The sequence below is a fragment of the Cnephaeus nilssonii genome (assembly GCF_951640355.1).
Source record: "Cnephaeus nilssonii genome assembly, chromosome: 1".
Lineage (NCBI taxonomy): Eukaryota > Metazoa > Chordata > Mammalia > Chiroptera > Vespertilionidae > Cnephaeus > Cnephaeus nilssonii.
This window is the reverse complement of record NC_137072.1, coordinates 38689722-38712083: the sequence shown is the minus strand read 5'-3', so window position 1 is coordinate 38712083 and position 22362 is coordinate 38689722.

Genomic DNA, 22362 nt, shown 5'->3' with positions numbered 1-22362 from the left:
TATAGAGATGTTAAACCTTATTTTACTTATGAAAGATTATATACATTTGTGCATGTATGTAAGTATATGTGGGCTGGTATTGGGGGCAACATTTATTAATCATGCAGTTGATACTATTATCCCCAGGTTGTATAAATTTTAATATAATTTTGACTCTCTTGTTTTTCACTATTTTATTATTTATGTTTCCCCTTCACACATATATAAAAATACAATCATTTTATAAAATACTAGAGGCCTAGTGCATGAAAATTCATGCACTCAGGGGGTCTCTCAGCCCGGCCTGCACCTTCTTGCAGTCCGGGGCCCCTTGGAGGATGTCTTAGGCTGATGGCTTAGGCCCACTCCTCTGGGGATCAGGCCTACGCTGGCAGTCAGACATCCCTCTGGCAGCCTGGGATCCCATGGGGGATGTCCGACTAAAAGCTTAGGCCCACTCCCTGTGAGTGGGCCTAAGCCATTAGTCAGACATCCCTATCGCTGCCACGGAGGCAGGAGAGGCTCCTGCCACCGCCGCTATGCTGGCCAGCTATGAGCCGGCTTCTGGCTGAGAGGTGCTCCCCTGTGGAAGTGCACTGACCACCAGGGGGTAGCTCCCGCATTGAGCATCTGGCCCTGGTGGTCAGTGCACTTCATAGCGACCAGTTGTTCCACTGTTAGGGTCAATTTGCATATTACCCTTTTATCATATAGGATATTTTAAAAAATGAAATGTGATTTTATCTCAACCATCTTTAATTAGGCAGCCATTGGATCATTCATAATATTTAATAAGTTAAGGGAGTCTAGATTGTTATGTTATACTAATCTCACCTAAATTTGACTTTATCCCCATAAACACCACCTTGAAATTACATTCTCCTGCCTTAACTGAGATTTAGCTAAAAAGAGTTTCTCAAGTTGGTCTTGATATTGTGCCTCAGACTAGAAGAAAGAGAAACATTGATTTTACAACATTTGCTATGAAGGACGTCATCATTTTTAAATACATTTAATCCTGGTAATAGCCTGCTTCTCATTGAAACAAAGAAGAATAGACATTAAAATGATCTATCAAATTGGACGAGGAAATTACATTTCAAGCTGGGATGTAACAATTCAAAATGCCAAATTGCTTTCTTCAGTTTGCAATTGTGAAAATTTCTGCACATTACTTGATAACTTCTCCTGAAATAAAAAAAATAAAATAGCGTCATCATTGAGAAATTGTATAACTGTGTCAGCGTTTTATAAAAACCAATTCCAGAATAGAGGTTTTGAACTTTTAAAAAAAAACCTGTATTAGTATTACCATTTGTCCTCTGCATCCGAATTAGCAAAATAATGCTTTAGAAATATTTGCCATTTGTTTGACAATTCTTTCTGAAATGAGAATTTTCAAGTTTGTAGCTGGGTTTGGAGAGTCAGGAGAGTGTCTCATGCATGACGAATGCAGGTTTGTTGGAACAAATGCACAGGTATTGTGACAGAGGGGTAGGTCCACTAAGCCTAAAGTGTTCAGCATTTCAGTAAGGAGCAGAAAAAGACATTTGCTGGCTCCTGTTCTATTTTGCATCATTGTTTTGTCTATATTGCATCTATCTATATTGATAGATATTGTTTCTATCTATTGTTCTATCATCCAGAATAGTCCTGCTCAAACTAGAAACAGATCATGCCACTTCTCAAAACCATTCACTACCCCATGTCAAGAGAAAGACTTCCTACAATGGACTAGAAGTAAGTTGGCCACATGCTTTATGGTCCAAATTGGCTTATTATTGAGAGCAAAAGGGGGAGTTATCAATAACTATATTTGAATACCAGGCATGAACTGGGATTGCCTGAGATAATCTAATAAATCTTACCTCTGTGCTCCACACAATTTGACCCCATTCACGCTCTAATCTTGTCTTAGGTCAGCTCCAGCTCCCACAGCAATATGCCACAGACTAGGCAGCTTAAACAACATACATGTAATTTTCAACATTCTGGAGGTTGGAATTCTGAGATCAGGGAGGCTTCCTGGTGGGTTCTGGTGAGAACCCTATTCTTGGTTGCAGAAGGTGCCTTCTGGCTATGTCCTTACATGGGTGGGAGAGAGAGAGAGAGAGAGAGAGAGAGAGAGAGAGAGAGAGAGAGAGAGAGCCCTCATTTCTTATAAGGGCACTAATCCTATCATGGAAGCCCATCCCAATGAACTCATCTAACCCTAATCACCTTCCATAGGTCTCATCTCCAGACACCATCACATTTGGGGTTAGGATGTCAACAAATCAATTTTAAGGTCACAATTTAGTCAATAGCAGATCTTACCTCCTACCTCCTACTTCCATCCCCTTGTTCACTCCATCTCAGGCCCACAGACCTCCTTGTTCTTCTCCAAATAACCCTGGCACGCCCAGATCAAAGCCTGTTCTTCCTGGAGCTGAGGATACTCTCTTCATGCCATACTGTGTCTCTCACTCCTGCAGAACCTTCTCAACTCTTACCTTCCTTTCCCCTTACCTATTCACCTCCACTTAAAATGCCGCTCAGCTGCTCATTCTTTATTTTGTTGTTGTTAATTTTTTTTATTGTTGTTGTTAATCCTCAGCTGAGGATATTTTTCCATTGATTTTCAGAGACACACAGAGAGAAACATCACTGTGGGAGAGACAAATTGATTGGTTGTCTTCCACATGCACCCCAACCTGTGACCTTTCGGTCCATGGGCTGACCCTCCATCCAGAGCTCAGCTGCTCATTCTTAACACCCCCTCAGCCTTTTTCTTTCTCTATGGAAATTATCACTATAATACAAGTTTCATATGGGGAGAGAGGAGTTTTTGTTGATATTTTTTGGGACTTTTTTTGCATATTTTCTTTATTGCTGTTTACCCAGTGCTGGGAAGGATGTCCAGAGCTATGTAGCTGCTCGAAATGTATTTATTTAAAAAGAAAATTAATAAATGAATGAATAGGCCATGCTCAGGCCATTGTAGCAGGAGGAAAATAACAGGTTACCAATTTTCTCTGAGATAGCATTCATAGGAAGAATACCATGAATGTAGGTTTTTTTTGTTTTTATTTTGAGAGTATGTTCATTAAATCTGGGAATAATGAAGCAAGGAAGGGCCTAGGATAGAAGAAAGAACAGGAGACAAGGTGGGAAAATGAGCCTAGGCTGGGCTGCTTTGGCTCACTCGTAAGACAGAGAAAGGAAGGCCTTGGGGATAGATTCAGAGGGTTAGTCCTTGATGAGCTGCTACTGCCCATTGCACCCTGGTTGCAAGCCTTATGGGCCCAATTAGAGTTTAGGAGATGCCTGCCTGTGGGGGAAGGAGAGAGGAAAGGGAAAGGCACAATTGTGCTTCTGGGAGGGAGAGTGCATGCTAGGACCTTCTTTTGGAAGGGTTTTAATGGCTGGGAGTTTAGGGGAGGACTTAGAGGAGGATCTCAATAGAATATTCATTAGTTTTATGCTGATGTACCAAAATGAGATTTATTCCCTTAATTTCATGTGTCCTTGGGTGTGGTTGGCAAATGGCGCTAATTGTATTTCTGCTTTCTCTCTCCAGAGTAGGATAATTTAAGCTATTTACCCTCTGGTTGGGAGAGGTGTTAACCATTTACTCTTAAGTATCCTTGGTTATAGAAGATAGGATTTTGTGACTTACATCATGAATGTAATTTTTGTTTGTTTGTTTTTCATCATTTACCCATGAGGTTGGAAAGTAGTGAGAAGTGGAAAGAGAAAGATAATAGTCTATGTGCTCTACTATTTCAATGAACTTTGAGTTCAACTGTCACCAGGAAAGCTTTAAAAAAAATTAGACCAACCTAGCCGGTTTGGTTGAGTAGTTAGAATGTCATTCCACAAACTGAAGAGTTGTGGGTTAGATTCCAGTCAAAGGCATGAATCTCAGTTGTAGGCTCTATCCTGGCCCAGGTCGGGTGCATGCAGGAGGCAACCAAGCTATGTGTCTCTCTCACATTAATATTTCTCTCTGTGTTTTTCCCCCTCCTTTCTACTCTCTTTAAAAATTAAGGAAAAAATATCCTCAGACAAGGATTAACAGCAACAACAACAAAAATTAGATCATTCTTGACATGTTGCTTTGTGATCTTCTATTTTCTTTTTGTAATTATGTGTCAGAAAATAGTTCTATTTTAACACATAAATCCTAAAGCAACTTTTTATTTATATGTTTAGTTTTAAAGTACAGTTGATATACAATATTATATTAGTTTCAAGTATACGGAATAATGATGACATTTAAACAGCTTACAAAGTGATCAAACTGATCAGTATAATACTCATCTGATACCATACATAGTTAGACTATTCCCTATGTCAGTGATGGCGAACCTATGACACGCATGTCAGCAATGACACGCGTAGCCATTTTTGATGACAGGCGGCCGCATGCCGAGGATGAAACATTTGCGAAATAATGTTTTTTCCTCAAAGTGACACACTACCCGAGTTATGTTCAGTTTTTTGACGAATTTTGAAACACCAAGCTCAAAAGGTTGCCCATCATTGCCCTATGTTGTACTTTACTTCCCTGTGACTGCTTTTATAATTGGCAATTTGTACATTTTAATCCCTTCACCTTTTTTACCCATCCTCCCAACTCCCCTCCCCTCTGGCATCCATCAGATGTATCTATGAGTTTGTTTCTGTTTTATTTGTTTATGTATTTTGTTTTTTAGATTCCACATATAAGTGAAATATGGTGTTTGTCTTTCCCTCTCTGACTTAATTCACTTAGCATAAAAGCAATTCCACCTACATTGTTGTAAAGGGCAAGATTTCAGGCTTTTCATGGCCAAGTAATATTCCATTGTATATATGTATCACCTATTTTTTATCCATTTGTTTAAAAAGCAAGAATATATAAAAAAAAAGATAAAAAGCTTGAATATATAATACAAGATCCATATATATGCTATCTACAAGAGATCCACCTCAGAACAAAATACACAGACAGAGTAAAAGTAAAGGGATAGAAAAAGGTATTTCATTCAAATGAAAGGAAAACAAAGCTGTGCTAGCAATATTCATATCAGACAAAATAGACTTTAAAACAAAGGCTATAAAAAGAGACAAAGACACTACATAATGATAAAGGGATGCATCCAACATAATAGCACTTCCTATCTAATAAAAGAGAAACATGCAAATTGACCATACCCCTGCTATGTCCACAAGCCACGCCCACCAGCCAATCAGGAGCAAGTATGCAAGTTAACCCAACAAACATGGCGTTGGCCATGAAGCTAGAGCAAGCAGGAGGCTTGGGTTGCCCCCTGTGATGGAGGAAGCCAAGCTTCCTGCCTGTTCTGGCCTGCCCTGGCCTCTGCTCAAGGCTACAAAGTTTCAATTATAGAAGATAAATAAATCCCAGATACAAGGGTTTCCGCTTGGGTCGCCTGGGGGTGTGGCCAGCCTACAAACCACCACAGGCCCCTCGCCCAGGCAGTCCCACGCCCCAAGGGAACCCCCACCCTGATCCGGGACACCCTTTAGGGCAAACCAGCCGGCCACCACCGGTGCACCAGGTCTCTATCCTATCTAATAAAAGAGTAATATGCAAATTAACCATCACTCCAACACACAAGATGGCTGCCCCCATGTGGTCAAAGATGGATGCCCCCATGTAGACACAAGATGGCCACCACAAGATGGCCAGCAGGGGAGGGCAGTTGGGAGGGATCAGGCCTGCAAGGGAGGGCAGTTGTGGGTGATCAGGCCAGCAGGGAAGGGCAGTTGGGAGGGATCAGGCCTGCAAGGGAGGGCAGTTGGGGACGATCAAGCCTGCAGGGGAGGGCAGTTAGGGGTGACGAGGCTGGCAGAGGAGGTAAGTTGGGGGCGACCGGGCCTGCAGGGAAGGGCAGTTGGGTGGGGGACCCAGGCTTGCAGGGGAGGGCAGTTAGGGTGACCAGGCCTACAGGGGAGGGCAGTTAGGGGTGACAAGACCTGCAGGGGAGAGCAGTTAGGGATGACCAGGCCTGCAGAGGAGGGCAGTTAGGGGCAATCAGGATGTCAGGGGAGCATTTAGGCATCAATTAGTATGGCAGGGGAGGGCAGTTAGGGGTGACCAGGCCTGCAGAGGAGGGCAGTTAGGGACGATTGGGCTGGCAGTGGAGCAGTTAGGCTTCAATCAGGCTGGCATGGGAGTGGTTAAGGGGTGATCAGGCTGGCAAGCAGAAGTTAGGGGCAATCAGGAAGACAGGCAGGCGAGCAGTCGGGAGCCAACAGTTCTGGATTGTGAGAGGGACGTCTGACTGCCCGTTTAGGCCCGATCCTACTGGGATCGAGCCTAAACGGGCAGTTGGATATCCCTTGAGGGGTCCCAGATTGGAGAGGGTACAGGCTGGGCTGAGGGACACTCCCACCCTGTGCAGGAATTTTGTGCACCGAGCCTCTAGTATATATATAAAGCAAATCTTGATGGACATAAAAGAGAGATATAGTAATACAATCATAATGGGGATTTTAAAAGCCTATTAAAATCAATATATAAATTTTTCAGACAGAAAATCAATAAGGAAATGGATTTAATTGATATCTTCAGAGCATTTCACCCCAAAGAAGCAGAATATACATTCTTTTCAAGTACACAGGTAACATTTTCTAGGATAGACCATATTAGGAGACAAAACAAATCTCAATAAATTTATTTTTAAATTTAAGAAGATTGAAATCATACCAAGCATTTTCCCTAATCACAATGGTATGAAACTGAAAATCAATGACAAACAAAAACACTTGAAAAACACACAAACACATGTAGGCTAAATAACATGATACTAAACAATAAATGGATTAATAATGAGATGGAAGAAGAAATAAAAAATCCTAGAAGTGAATGAAACTAAGAACACAACCCCAAATCTATGGAAAACAGCAAACACAGTCTTAAGAGGGAAATACATAGTATTACAAGGAACAATAAATTTCTCAAATAAATAATCTAACCTTAGACTTAAAGGAACTAGAAAAAACAACAACAACAAACAAAGTCCAAAGTGAGTAGAAGAAAGGAAATATTAAAGATCATAGCAGAAATAAATAAAATAGAGTATAAAAATACAAAAGATCAATGAAACTGAGAGCTGGCTCTTTGAAAAGATAAACAAGATTGATAAATCTTTAACCAGACGAGAGAGAGAGAGAGAGAGAGAGAGAGAGAGAGAGAGAGAGAGAGAGAGAGAGAGGACCAATATAAATAAAATCAGAAATGAAAGAGATGTAGCAATTGATACAACAGAAATACAAAGGATTATGATTAAAAACTATGACCAACTATATACCAACAAATTGGACAATCTGAAAGAAATGAGTAAATTCCTAGAAACCTAAAATCTCCAAAAACTGAATCTAAGTGAAACAGAGAAACTGAGCAGACCATTTACAACTAATGAAATTGAAGCAGTAATTAAAAACAAACAAAAAACCCTCCAACATACAAAAGTTCTTAACTAGATGGCTTCACAGATGAATTTTACCAAACATTCACAGAAGAACTAACACCTGAACTTTTTAAAATATTCCAAATAATTCAATAGGAGGGAAGATTCCCAAACTCATTCTACAAAGCCAGCATTATCCTAATTCCAAAACCAGCTTAAGACACTACAAAGAAAGAAAATTATAAGCCAATATCCTGATATAGATTCTAAAATCCAAAACAAAATGTTAGCAAACCAGATCCAGTATTACATTAAATAGATCATACACATGATCAAGTGTGATTTATTCTGGGAATGCAAGGTTGGTTCAATATCTGCAAATCATTAATGTAATATATTACATAAACAAAATGAAGAATAAAAATTATATGATCATATTAATAGATTCAGATAAAGCTTTTGAAAAAAATCCAGCACCCATTTATGATAAAAATTCTAAGCAAAGTGAGAAAAGAAGAAGCATATATAAACATAATAAACATATATAACAAACCCCCAGCTAACATCATACTCAGTGGGGAAAAACTAAAAGCATTTTTAATAAAATCAGGAAAAATATAGGGATATCCACTTTCACAACTCTTATTCAACATAGTACTGTAGGTCCTAGCCTCAGCCATCAGACACGAAGAAGAAATAAATACATCCAAATTGGAAAAATGAAGTAAAACGTGCATTATTTGCAGATGATAACTTTAAAAGAATCCACCAAAAAACAAACAAAAAACCTACTAGAACTGATAAATAAATTGAGCAAATTAGCAGGATACAAAATAAATACCCAGAAAATGGTTGCATTTTTACATACCAATAATGAACTATCAGAAAGGGAAGCAAAAAAAAAAAACTTTTTACAAGTACATAAAAAAAATACCAACCTAGAAATAAGTTTAACCAAAGATGTAAAACATCTGTACTCAGAAAATTATAAGACACTGAAAAAGGAAATTGAAGAAGATATAAATAAATGGAAGCATATACTGCACTCAAAGATAGGAAGAATTAACATTGTTAAAATGCCCAAAGAAATATATAGATTCAATGAAATTTCTATCGAAATACCACCAAAGTATTTTACATAACTAGAAAAAATAATCTAAAAGTTTATATGGAACCACAAAAGACCCATAAGTAGCCCAACAATCTTGAGAAAGAAGAGCAAAGTTGGAGGAATCACACTACCTGATATCAAACTATTCTACAACAAGGCCATAGTAATCAAAACAACATGGTACTGGCATAAAAACAGACATATAGATCAATGGAACAGAACAGAGATCCCAGAAATAAACCCTCACCTAGTTGAACAATTAATACTTAAGAAAGGAAGCAAGAACGTACAATGAGGTAAAAACAATCTATTCAATAAATGGTGTTGGGAAAATTGTATATATACATGAAAGACATGAAACTAGACCACCTTCTTACGCCATACACAAAAATAAACTCAAAATAGATTTAAAAGTTTAATGTAAGACTGAAAACCATATAACTCCTAGAAGAAAACATAGGCAGTAACATCTCAGACATTTCTCATAACAATATTTTTGCCAATATATCTCCTTGGGCAAAAGAAAATAATAAACAAATGGAATTACATCAAACTAAAAACTTTTTACATAGCAAAGGAAATCATTAACAAAATGAAAAGACAACCCACTAAATGGAAGATCATATTCACCACTGATACCTCTGATAAGGGGTTAGTATCCAAAATTTATATAGAACTCATACAACTCAATTAAAAAACAAATAACCCAATTTAAAAAATGGGCAAAGGACCTGAATAGACACTTCTCCAGAGAGAATATACAGATGGCAAATAGACATATAAAAAGATGCTCAATGTCAGTAATCATCAGAGAAATGCAAATTAAAACCACAATGAGATATCACCTCACACCTGTCATAATGGCTGTCATTGATAAACAAACAAACAAACAAACAAACAAAAACAAGTGTTGGTGAGAATGTAGAGAAAATGGAATCCCATGCACTGTTGATGAGAATGCAGATTGGTGCAGTCACTGGGGAAAATACTATGGGGTTTTCTCAAAAAAATAAAAGTAAGACTGCCTTATGATCCAGTGATTCCACTTGTGAATATATATCTGAAGAAACCCGAAACATAATTTGAAAGTATATATGCATCCATATTTTCCTTGCAGTGTTATTTACAATAGCCAAGCTATGGAAGCAACCCAAGTGCCCATCTATAGGCATCGATAGACCTAAAAGGTATTATGGTAAGTGAAATGTCCATCAGAGAAAGACAGATACCATATGATTCCACTTATATGTGGAATCTAAAGAACAATATAAATAAACAAACAAAATAGAAAGAGCCTCGTAGAAACAGAGAACAGACCAGAGGAGGTGAGGGTGGGGGCTTGGGTGAAACATGTGAAGAGAGTGAGAAGTATGAAATATTTATGGGGATATAAATTATAGCATAGGAAACATAGTCAATAATCTATATACATATAAAGCCAGTGACCATAACACCGTTACAACTGGACGACTGGTCACTATGATGCCCAGCCCCTGCCTCCGGCAGGCCCCATTCCTGATCAGCCTCTCTCACCCTGATTGAGGGTGGGGCACCTGGCCAAACTCCCCCTGGCCCCTTGCCCAGGCCGGCCCCGCCCCCCAGCAGGGACCTACACCCTGATGGGGGCATGGCTGGCCTGCAAATTACCCCCATCCCCTCACCCAGGCCAGCCCTGCCCCTAGCAGGGACCCCCCACCCTGATCAGGGGCATGGCCCCTCACCCAGGCTTGGCCCTGCCTCCATCGGGGATCCCCACCCCCATCAGGGGCGTGGTCAGCCTGCAAACCACCCACAGCCCCTCTTCCTGGCTAGCCTCGCCCCCCAGTGGAGACCCCCCCATCCTGATCCGGGGCCCCCGTCAGGGCAGGCCAGCTGGCCCCTACCCTTGCACCAGGCCTCTATCCTATATAATAAAAGGGTAATATGCAAATTGGCCCTAAAGGCAGAAAGATCAGAACAACCACTGGACCAATCACTATGAGGCGCACTGACCACCTCTCAGTTTCTTTCCCTGGCTGGCAGGCTCCGATGGCCTGATGATGAACAATGAACAGGGGGTGAGTGGTGGGGGATACAGGTGATGCCAGGCCAAGGCCCCTGCCCCACCAGCCACCCCATACACAGAGGGCAACCCTCGGCGGGGGCGGGGCTGGTGAGCGGGTAGTAACAGCCAACCTCTCAGTCCCTTCCCCCAGCCATCAGGCACTGATCACTCTATGGCGAAAGGGGAACCAGGGGTGGGTGGCGGCGGGTTTCGGGGCCGGTTGTGAACAGCCGGGGAGGATGGCCCTGATTGCAGGCCAGGCCTAGGGACTGTACCCACGCACGAAAATCGGGCCTCTGGTATTATAATAATGATGTATGGTACCAGGTGGATGCTGGAAATTTCAGGGGGAACACTTTGTAAAGTATATGATTGTCTAACTACTATGCTGTACACCTGAGACTAATACAAAATAATGTTGAATGTAAACTATATTTGAGAAAAATTAACTAACTAAATAAATAAATGAGCTTGACTGCACCTTAATTTATTTATTATTCCCTCTTGTAAAATTTTCATCTTTTATTATAAGTAATCCTAAACACATACACACAAAAATAAAATTACAATACATCTGGGACAACAGCAAATATTTTCAGTTCTTCTCTTTACCTCATATTTGACTCAGAATCTTAGTTTTCCTTCTTATTATTCTTGTGGGCATTTTGTTCTTTTGGATAAAATTATCAGTAGATGTTACTTAGACATATAGATTAGATAAATAAGCAGCATATTCACCTAGGGCTTGCTCCATGAATTTAAGCATGTTTTAACGTCAGAAAACTCAGTAATTATAGTTATTATGTTAAGAGACTAATGGAAAAAAATAGAACTAGATTTTTCATTTATTTTTCCATGAATATATATTGCATTAATTTTACAAAAAATCCATTAACTGAGAATTGGTAGTATCACATTAGCAAAGAAACTTGCTGATGTTCTGTATTTCTCTCTTTTAAATTAGTTGCAGAATTCAACAAAACTCTTCAGTGAAATGATGGATTCTTAACATGGCTGACTGTTGGATACAACAGCTCTTATTAAGGCACCAACAACAGAGTTGCAGAATGTGCAGTAAATATTAGGTACTTAAACTTTGGGGCAGGGCCCAGGAAGCTGCTCCTGCTCTTTATTTGGCCTAGAAAGGCATCATTGTTTTTAAGGAATTCTTGATCTTTTTATCTCAAAAGTTAAAGTTCTGCTGGGCCAGTGTTGCTCAGTGGTTGAATGTCAACCCATGAACTAAGGGGTTACTGGTTCCATTCCTTGGTTTCAGGCTCTATCCCCAGTGGGGGGCATGCAGGAGGCAGACAATCAATGCTTTGCTCTCACTGATGTTTCCATCTCTCCCTCTCCTTTCCTCTCACACTCAAATCAATAAAAACAAATAAAAACATATATTTTTTTTAAAAAGTTATAGTTAGGTAAAAAAGTACACATTTGAGGGCCAGGTCCTGTTCTAAACAGAACCTGGTCATGGGCAAAGGACATAGCTCTCTTGTTTAACGTTCAATGTTACACCCAACCATTAGAATTGTTCCTGAAACATGGAACCTTGTTATAATGCACTAGAGGCCCGAAGCACAAAATTTGTCAAAGGGCTTGGCCCTTGCAGCCCCAGCTTCATCCAGAAGGTCATCTGGAAGGACATCTGGAAGGTCATTCGGCTGTGCAGTCTAACTAGCATATTATGCTTTTATTATTATAGACTAGAGGCCCAGTGCATGATTAAATCCCCTACACACTTTCGCTTTCCATCACGGGGGAGCTGGGTGCCTGTCCACTGGTGCACCAGGCCTTTCAGAAGCCTCCGGCACGGCGAAGGCTTCTGAAAGGCCTGGTGCCTGAGTGGACAGGCACCCAGCTCCCCCGCTTTTGATTTGCCCCAGAGGCCCCTTCTGTGCTGCAGCACAGCCATGGCACAGACACTGAGCTCGCGCCCCACTGGCGACGCGAGCTCAGCATCCTGCAGCCCAATCGGCCACCCCGGCCACCCCGAGTCTCACCCCCCCCCGCACCTCCTGGCCAATCGTGGGCATAGCGAAGGTACAGTCAATTTGCATATTTGTCTATTATTAGGTAGGATGTGAATCCAGGTATACAGGTGTGGGTAAGTTGCTGATCATCTGTGAGGTTTATGATCAAGCATTATTTTCTACTATAGGCTTGGTGCACAGATTCATACACATTGAAAGGAAATTAATTAGAAGGTGGCTGGTGGGGCAGGACTGGGCGAGACAGGCCAGACATGCCCTGGAGCCAATCTCCCAGGGTCCCTCCCTGGCCTGCTGCACCTGGGGTGGTGCAGGGGCTTGAAGGGTCCCTTCAGCAGGTTGAGTCCCTCAACTTGGCCTGTGGGGATCAGGCTGAAACTAACAGTCCGACATCCCCCAAGGGGTCCTGGAGTGCGAGAGGGCACTCTGCAAAGTTGCTGTCGCTAGGCAGCTCCTGCGTTGAGTGTCTGCTCCCTGTTGGTTAGTGCGGGTCATACCTACCAGCCGGTCGTTCGGTTGCTTAGCCTTTTATATATATAGATGATTATGGTGGTCTTGGGAAAATTGCCAGCAATGCATATTTAAAGTTCACTGTGGCTTAGGACAGATTTTTCAATAGGAAAGATAAGGTTGATTATTTTAGAGAGAAACAGGGCAGTTTATCTACAGACAGGCTTTACTGCTAATGTTCACTTTGGCCCAAGTCATTTGTGTAAGGCTTGCATCTCAGACAGAATAATAAACATACAGCCATTGAACTATATCTTCCCCCCCTCCTTTTAAGAATAATCTCATATGTATCAAGTTTTCAGAGAAATCAGTGACATTGCAAGGAACATAAATGACAGTAGGCTATTGAATAAGGTGTGACAAATCTCTCCACATTTTCTTTATATAAATATTATTAAATATGAATAAATCCTCTGTAATGCCTAAGCCCTTTCATCAACAGTGACCATAGCATTCTATTTGAAATATTTAATGAGAACTCCAAAATTAACACAAAAACCTTATCAAACCCATTGCATTACTCTTCTGGGTGTGTTTGTTGTTGAATAGAGTGCTAGTCCTTCATTGTTACTTTCTTAATAGAAGGGAACATGTGAATACAGATGTAAACTATTAATTTCTTTTCATTTGACAAATAACAGCACTGACTACCATATTAAACCATATTATGAGCTATCACTTTAAATAAAGAACTACATACAACTCATTTAAGAATATTCTTAAACATTTACAAATTTAACTACTCACAGACAGCTATAACCAGGAACATTTGAATTTTTTAGATTAAGGTATAATTCACATACTGTAAAATCTATCCTTCTGAAAGTGTTGGTAAATACATTTTTATTGCAGTAGATTATTCCATTGTATGGATGTACTAGATGACCACACTCACATGGCACATGTGAGAGTCTTCAGATTCTAAAATAATATCTTAAAACTATATTAAATTAAGGAAGATTTTGCAGAAAACTATCTGTGCTTCATAAGAAGCCTGAATAACAGATTAATATTGCCTGAGCCTCTTAGCATTATTCCTCTGACTCCATCTAAAAATGGTGTCACCATTATAAATCTCCTAAAATATCAGAGCAGCATATTGTGCCTGTGAACCATTGAATGCTCTGGCATCATTTGCACTTGGCAGGCTAACTTTGAGGATGACACTTAGGTATGTTCACATTTTCATCTAGACTCTGTGGATGTATTATTCTTCTGCAAGCAGTCACAAAAATATTGTAACTAAAGTTGATGGAACTCAGATCAAATGATGATTCATGTCTTTTGAAGCATTTGAAGAATAGGAAATACCACAGTGGATCAGGGAAGAATCCTATATAATAAAGAAGTAATATGCAAAATGATCCTCATGCCCTCATAAGATGGCTGCCTATGACCAGGCTGGCAGGGGGATTACTGAGAGATGACCAAACGACTGAACAAGCAGGCTGTGTGGGGCAACCAGGCTGACAGGGGGGTTAGTGAAGGATGACCAAATGACTGAACAGCAGGCTGTGTGGGGCAACCAGGCCAGCAGTGGGGAGCAGTTGGGGGTGACCAGGCCAGTGGTGGGGGAAGTACGGGGTGACCAGACTGGCAGGGGGTGCAATTAGGAGCAACCAGGCTGGCAGGGGGGCAGTTAGGGGAGACCAGACAGGCAGGCAGGTGAGCGATTAGGAGTCAGTGGTCCAGGATTATGAGAGGGATGTCCGACTGCCAGTTTAGGCCTAAACTGGCAGTCGGACATCCCCCAAGGGGTCCCAGATTGGAGAGGGTGCAGGCTGGGCTGTGGGGACCCCCCCCTCGAGCACGAATTTCATGCACCGGGCCTCTAGTAATATTATAATACTCCACTCCTAGATAATGCAGCTTTCAAGTCTGAGTGTTGAACATGTGTGTTGACTTTCGCTTACAATGAATTCTTGTGATAAAATAATGATGGTTTCCCACTCCTGCAATTATGAGGAATCTTCCTACTAAGATCCTGCTCAGCTCTGGTCTGGAATGTGCCCAGTTTGGGGTAGACTCCATGAAAACATAGCTTTATTTGGAGCTGAAATAACCTTGGAACTAATATATCTGTTCTTAAAAAACTGCAGGTCCAAGGCTAGCTTTGGAATGCTGCAGAGTGGGAGATAATTATGTAACAAATCTTCCTCCTCTTTGAGAACCTGGGGGCCCTCTCTTTATTTTCCTCTATAAAAATCTGCAGCAAATAAAGGCATTTTATCATTTGTCCCAACCATATGATAAATGTCCTATGTCACAATGGCACTATTCTAATTTCACGATTAATCAAATATTTAAGACAAACTTTCAAGCCTGATTTGAGAGGCAAGCGCATGAATGTGCCTGTTGCACTTGCCATGTTACTGTGAATATTCACAGTTTCACAGCCAGGAGCACACACAGCAAGACACTCATGCGTGATTAACAACCACGCACTTGTCTGAGGTTGAAAATGCCAAATCAAAAATTATAGTGACTTTATCAGGAAGCCATATTTTGTCCTGTGACAAGTTTTTTTTCTCTTGTGATAAGCTATGTTCCTGTACTTAGAAGAACCCATTTGTATGTATAGCTCTACATTTAAAATCAATTATCCTTGTTAAGTATATGCATATTTGTAATTATGATGTATTTGTTAAGACTAGCTTTTTATGAAAGAAATTAGTCCAGAATAAAAATATAAAGAATAATATAATTCATATATTTGCTATGCATTACAAATGCAGACATTAAAATAGGTCACATAAAGGACATTTAATTCTGTATGTTATAAGGATAATATAACATTTTGCATAGTCTTCATTTTTATTAGCAATTCTATGCCCCATATGAAGCCTAAGTTATTATTGATAATGAAGCTATAAAACCCTCAAAATTATTTCTCAACACCCTCTCAATAAATAATAAAGCGACTTCTCAATATCTTTACTTATCTTCATAAAGAGTGGCCATTATTGAAACCAAAGAAGAGAAAAAAAATAACATTTGGGTCTTAAACCAAAATTCTGCTTCTGAAGTGACTAGAAGTGGGTATTCTGCCACACTCTCTAGAGAAGATAAGAAGGTAAATTCCTGGGTAGAGTGGATGATTTTGCAAGGATTGTTCTGCTTTTTCTTTTGTCAAGTAACTTCATTTTCTGACAATAAATGCTGTCAGGACAATGTTATTTTCTCTCTATAAATGTGTACTCTTTGTGAAATGGAGAGTGAGATGAAATAATGTAGTATTTATCTAGCTCAGTGATTCTCAAACTTTAGCCTGCATTGTAACACCCCCCCTCCCACCTGTGGGGTCTTGTTACCATGCGTATTGTGGGTGCTGTTCCCCCATGATTCCAAAGTGTGGGGCCAGGTCTGGTGTCTGCACTTCTTTTTCTATTCTCACCCCAGAAGATGTTTTATATTGATATTTTTGTTTGAGAGAGAGAGAGAGAGAGAGAGAGAGAGAGAGAGAGAGAGAGATCAATGTGAGAGAGAAACATTGATGGGTTGCCATACACATACACCCCGTTTGGGGATTGAACTCCCAATCTAGGTAAGTGCTCCAACCAGGAATCAAGCCTGCAATATTTTAGTGTATGGACTGTGCTCCAACCAACTACTGAGCCACCGCAGCCAAGGCATGGTGTCTTCTAACAAGTTCTAGTCTGTAGGTCCAGGTCCGCGCTTTAAGCACTGATGCTGGAGATATTAGTCAATTCTCCACGCAGAATTCAGCCTTGTGAGGTCTGGCCATGCTGTGCTGAAAGAATCTGTCCCTAAGCATGTCTCCTGGACTAGACTATGACACTATGAGGGTAGGCATCTCTTGTCCTAAACTCCAACACCAAGTGAGCAACTGGCTCACTGGTCTTAAAGCAACATTTGACAAATGATTTCAAAGACACCAAAGGAATTTTGGAATAGGAGTATCTAATAAACAGTGAATATCACCTTAAAGGTTTTAAATAGTGTATCAGTAACTAAAGCAAAAACATAGTATTTGTTTTAGAAATTAAAACATGTTCTAATGAAAAACAGAGTTGCTTAGAAAATTTTAAAAAAATAGAAGTCAATTATAAGTTGTGTTAGGCACAACACCTACATACATGCAGCACATGAAGAAGGCAGCCATGTCTGTTGAATTTGATCGCTGTGGACAGCTAATTTAGTTGACGGAAGGATCTAAATGTTCTTTTCTTTCCTTCCAGATCAAGATTATCCGTTTCTTGTGATTTGAGGGCTCAAATAAAATGAATTCTAGTGTACATTAGTAGGCTATGGAAACCAAGCACAAACACAACCCTTAAGTAAACTACAAAGCAATCCATACCTCTAATACATTTTTTAAAATAGAAACAAGTTATTGACAGAAAAGTGCTAGAGTAGAAAATGTCACTGTGGGCTTAATAAATGACTGGGTGGTAGCAATGGGATTTGAAGAAGTAGGGAAATTTATAAAAGGTTCACATTCATATCTGATGAAATAATGCAGAGCATGAAATTTAGAAAATTAATGAGTCATGTTCCATGGCACTTTTGTTGTTGTTAATACTCATCTGAGAATGTTAATTTTATTTTAATTGATTTCAGAGAGAAGAAGGAAAAGGAGACAGCAATAGAAACACCAATGATGAGAGAGAATCATTGACTGTCTGCCTCCTGCACACACCCTACTGGATTGAGCCTGCAACCCCGACATGTGCCCTGACCAAGAACCAAACCATGACCTCCTGGTTCATGGGTGTCTGGAAACCTCCTTATGTATTAACCTCACTTCCAGCAGTCTGAAAGAGTCAATCAAGGGAAGATTCTTAAGAAGGCATTGTCTGTGCCTTCTAAGATCACTTACTAGTACACACAGAACACACGAACACATGTGCCCACAGAGACAGAGGCCAATTGTTTTTAACACCAGCCAGTTTCACATGTGCCTTCTCCCCTTCCCATCACTCCACCTTTTTCTTTATTTCTGTTCATCAGTCTTTTTATGACATGAATTGTTGCAGAATATTATAACAAAGAGTTCCATTTCATTCTGTAACAGTCTTGCTTTCTATTGCCATCAGTATTAATAAAAAAATATTACTATTACTGTTGTATTGTAGAAGGAAGTCTAGTATGTTTAGTGTATCTCACAAGACTACACACAGTCTAAACCCCAGTTACCTGCCAGATAAGGTGCACTGGGCTCCCCCCCTTTCATACCTGCATGCTTTCCACAATTTCTTTTCTTTCCTAACACAACTTCTGATGGACTTTTTTTTTTTTTAAATTTACCTTTATCGTTGAGAGTATTATAGCTATCCCTTGTATCCCCCCTTTTCTCCCCTCTACCTGGCTGCCAACCCACCCCAGGCCTTCATCACACATGTGCTATGCATATAAGTTATTTGATTTATCTCTTCTCATCCCATCCCATCCCCCACTCTGAAATCTGTCAGTCTGTTCCATGAATTCATGCCTCTGGACCTATTTTGTTCATCAGTTTATTTTGTTGATTAGATTCCACAAATAAGTGACATCATGTGATATTTGTCTTTCTCTGACTGGCTTATTTGACTAAACATAATATCTTCAGGCCCCTTAATGCTGTCTCAAGGGGTAAGAGATCCTTCTTTTTCACTGCTGCATAGTATTCCATGCTGTAAATGTACAATAGCTTTTTTATTTACTTATCTATTTGTGCTGTTTCTAAATCTTAGTCATTGTAAATTTCACTGCTATGAACATAGAGGTACATATACTCTTTCTGATTGGTGTTTTGGGATTCTTAGGCTATATGCCTAGAAGTGGGATCGTTGGGTCAAACACTAGTTCCATTTTTAATTTTTTGAGGAAACTCCATATTGTTTTCCATAGTGATTGTACCACTTTGCATTTCCATCAGTAGTGAACTAGTGTTCCCTTTTCTCCATAGCCTCACCAGCATTTGTTGTTTATTGATTTACTAGAGGCCTGGTGCATGAAATTCGTGCATGGAGGGGGGTCCCCTCAACCCAACCTGCACCCTCTCCAATCCAGAACCCCTCGGGGGATGTTTGACTTCCAGTTTAGGCCTGATCCCCAGTGATTGTGCCTAAACCAGAAGTCAAACATCCCTTTCACAATCCTGGACTGCTGGCTCCTAACCACTCACCTGCCTGCCAGCCTGATTGCCCCCAATTTCCCCCCACTTCCAGCCTGATCACCCCTCACTGCCTCTGCCTGCTGGCCTGATCACCCCAAATGCACCCCCTGCCGGCCTGGTTGCCCCTCACTGCCCCCCCTGCCAGCCTGATTGCCTCCAACTGCCCCTTCTGCTGGCCTAGTTGCCCCTCACTGCCCCACCTGCCAGCCTGGTTACCCCCAACTTTCCCCCTCTGCCAGCCTGGTCACTTCTCACTGCCCCCTGTTGGCCTGGTCACCTCCAACTGCCCCCCGCCACTGACCTGGATGTCCCCAACTACCCCCCCTGCTGGCCTGGTCGCCCCATGCAGCCTGCTGTTTGGTCAACTGAATGTTTTGGTCATCATGGTCACTGCCTTTTTATGTATATAGATTGCTGGTAGCCATTCTGGTAGGTGTGAGGTGATACCTGATATAGTTTTAATTTGCATCTCTTTGTTGATTAGTGACATTGAGTATCTTTTCATATGTCTCTTGGCCATCTGTATGTCCTCTTTGGGGAAGTATTTACTTTTCCCATTGTTTTAATTGGATTGTTTGTCTTCCTTTTGTTGAGTTGTATGAGTTCTTTATGTATTTTGGGAATTAACCCCTTATCAGATGTATCATTGGAAAATATGTTCTCCCATACTTTTCATTTTGACACTGATTACTTTTGCTGTGAGAAAGCTTTTTAATTTTATGTAGTCCCATTTGTTTATTTTTTTCCTTCGTTTCTATTGCTCTACGAGATGTATCAGACTTTTTTCCTACATTCTTTGTCTTACCCTTCAATATCTTGGAGAGTTAAAAGCCCTCTCATCCAGCCACACCTGAATAATGACATAGAGAAATCATGAGGAAATATGAAAAATAAGCCCCCATACTAAGACTGTTATAAAACTAAAAAAAAATCATCATATACTCTACTCAGCACTTTTCCAATGTAATCTCTTTCTGACCTTTCTTTGTAATGAATAGTTTTGAGATGGGATAATATTTGTCATACATCAAATTAATCATTATTATTGCTCTATTTATCACTAGAGACCTGGTGCATGAATTCGTGCACAGGTAGGGGCTTATAGGGCCAGGCTAGATGGAGGGAGGGGCCAAGGGAGGTTGGCCGGCTGGCCACACACCCCCAGTCAAACTCCCAGTCGAACTTCCGATCGAGGGGACAATTTGCATATTAGGCTTTTATTATATAGGATAGGTGTTATCATGGAGTCTGTTCTTTTGATTGGGGGTTCAGAAGACAATTATTGTTAAGCAATTAAGAGCAATTAGTAAATTTAAAGGGGAGATGACCAGCACTAAATGTGGCAGAATATCTCTCTCTGTTTAGAAAACTGTAGGATGTGCCAGGCCATGGGTCAGACCCTCTGTGGTTGACTTTAGCGAAGATGACTCTGTTGTTGGACTCACCAAATCTGGTCATGTTCAAAGATTTCTTTTCACCCTTCATTTTGGGAAAGTAAATTCTATAACACACTGCAGAAGCTCGGGCTTATTATCTCCAAATACCATTTGAAAATAAGTGATCAGAACTGTGGAATCATTAAATATACACAATTGGAATATAGAGCTTATAATCTATGAGAATGACCTGGAATATATCACCTCATTATTTTATTTTATAGTCAAAGACATAACTTGCATTATGTTTCAGTGAACAATGATCATCAAACCCTGACAAAATTACCTCATTTCTTTTTTATGCTTTCTCAATACAGGCAAATGTATTACAAACTCTAATTTATTCTGACCCAGAAATTGCTCTGTGGCATATTTCTGCAGGCCCTTGTGTGCGTGAAACAAGAAATCGTTCAGTGTAGAATTATTTTTTCTTATTTTGTTTCCAAATTATTGCTTATATTCCCAAATGTTAAAAAAGTCAAATGAGCTAGTCAGCTTTCATTATAATATTCCTAGACGGTAATGCTGTTACCTAGGAGTAATGCTGTTCTACTACATCTATAAACAGCTATGAAAACAATTGTACCTTAGTCATATGGTTTGATGCTGAGTATCTGAGTTCGTTTTGCATTCACTGAGTATGGCATTAAAGACAATCACAGAGAGGGAGACTGAGGGCGGGACTGACAGGACGGAAGTGCCAATCATTAGAAATGGTGTCGGCCGATTTTCTTTATGGTCAGGATCTGTACACTGGCCACTGTTCACCAAACTCTCAGCTTCTGAAGAAGGATCTTAGGTTGGCGCTCTTAGATAAGCATCCTTTAATATGGAAAGACCCAGACATTTTCATTCCTGTATGAACGCAGCTTAAGAAGTCACTGTTGAGTGAAGGAAGGCATCCACAAAAAGGGCACACTATCTGATTGCACTCATATAAAGTCTGAAGCAGACAGAACTAATCAGAATTGTGGTTACCAGTGGGGGTGGGGAAGTTCTGTGGACTGGGAGGGGCCCTCAGGGGGGATTGAATGGGTGCTTGCAGGGATCAGTGGTGGTTGTAAGGGTGTGTATATTGGCCAAAATTCACTGGGAGGTACACTTAATATTCATGCATTTCACTGTAGGTTTGTTATACCTAGCACATGTTTTAGAGTTTTAAACAAGAAGCACAAAAAGGCTGGTTTGAGAATAAACAGTTTATAACCATGTCACACTCCCCTAACACACACAAAGGGAAAGGGGACAGAGGCCAACTGCTAGGAGCCCGAAGCACACAAGGGCCATCTGTCACCTTTCCAGCTTCTCTTAGATCACTCTCACACTCCCTAAATCTTCTTTGTGGTCCAGACAAAACAGCAAATGCTTTCCCACTGTGGTTCTCCAATTGTGCTCCTCTGGAAGGTAGGTTTCTGAGAGCTGGGCTGAGCATGTTTTGCTACTGAAATTGAATAATAGTAGCCTTTTTCCCATTTCACAGAAAATTAAATGGGTAGTATTTTCTTTGTTTGATATCTGTTCTTTTCGTAAAATTTCTTAAAAATCTCTGTTACCTACTATCACCGTTCTTTCACTGAGCTTTTACCAAAAGACAAATCTGGTGAGAAAATGGGCAATTTATATTAGACAAAAACATACAAAGTGTTTGTTGTGTGAAGTTTGACATCTCAGATTTTTATGGATAAAGGTGTGGGTTATACATTAAAGGTTGTAAGATGTGATGAAATACATCAACAGTGTACAGTACTTCTTAAATGTATAAAATTTTAA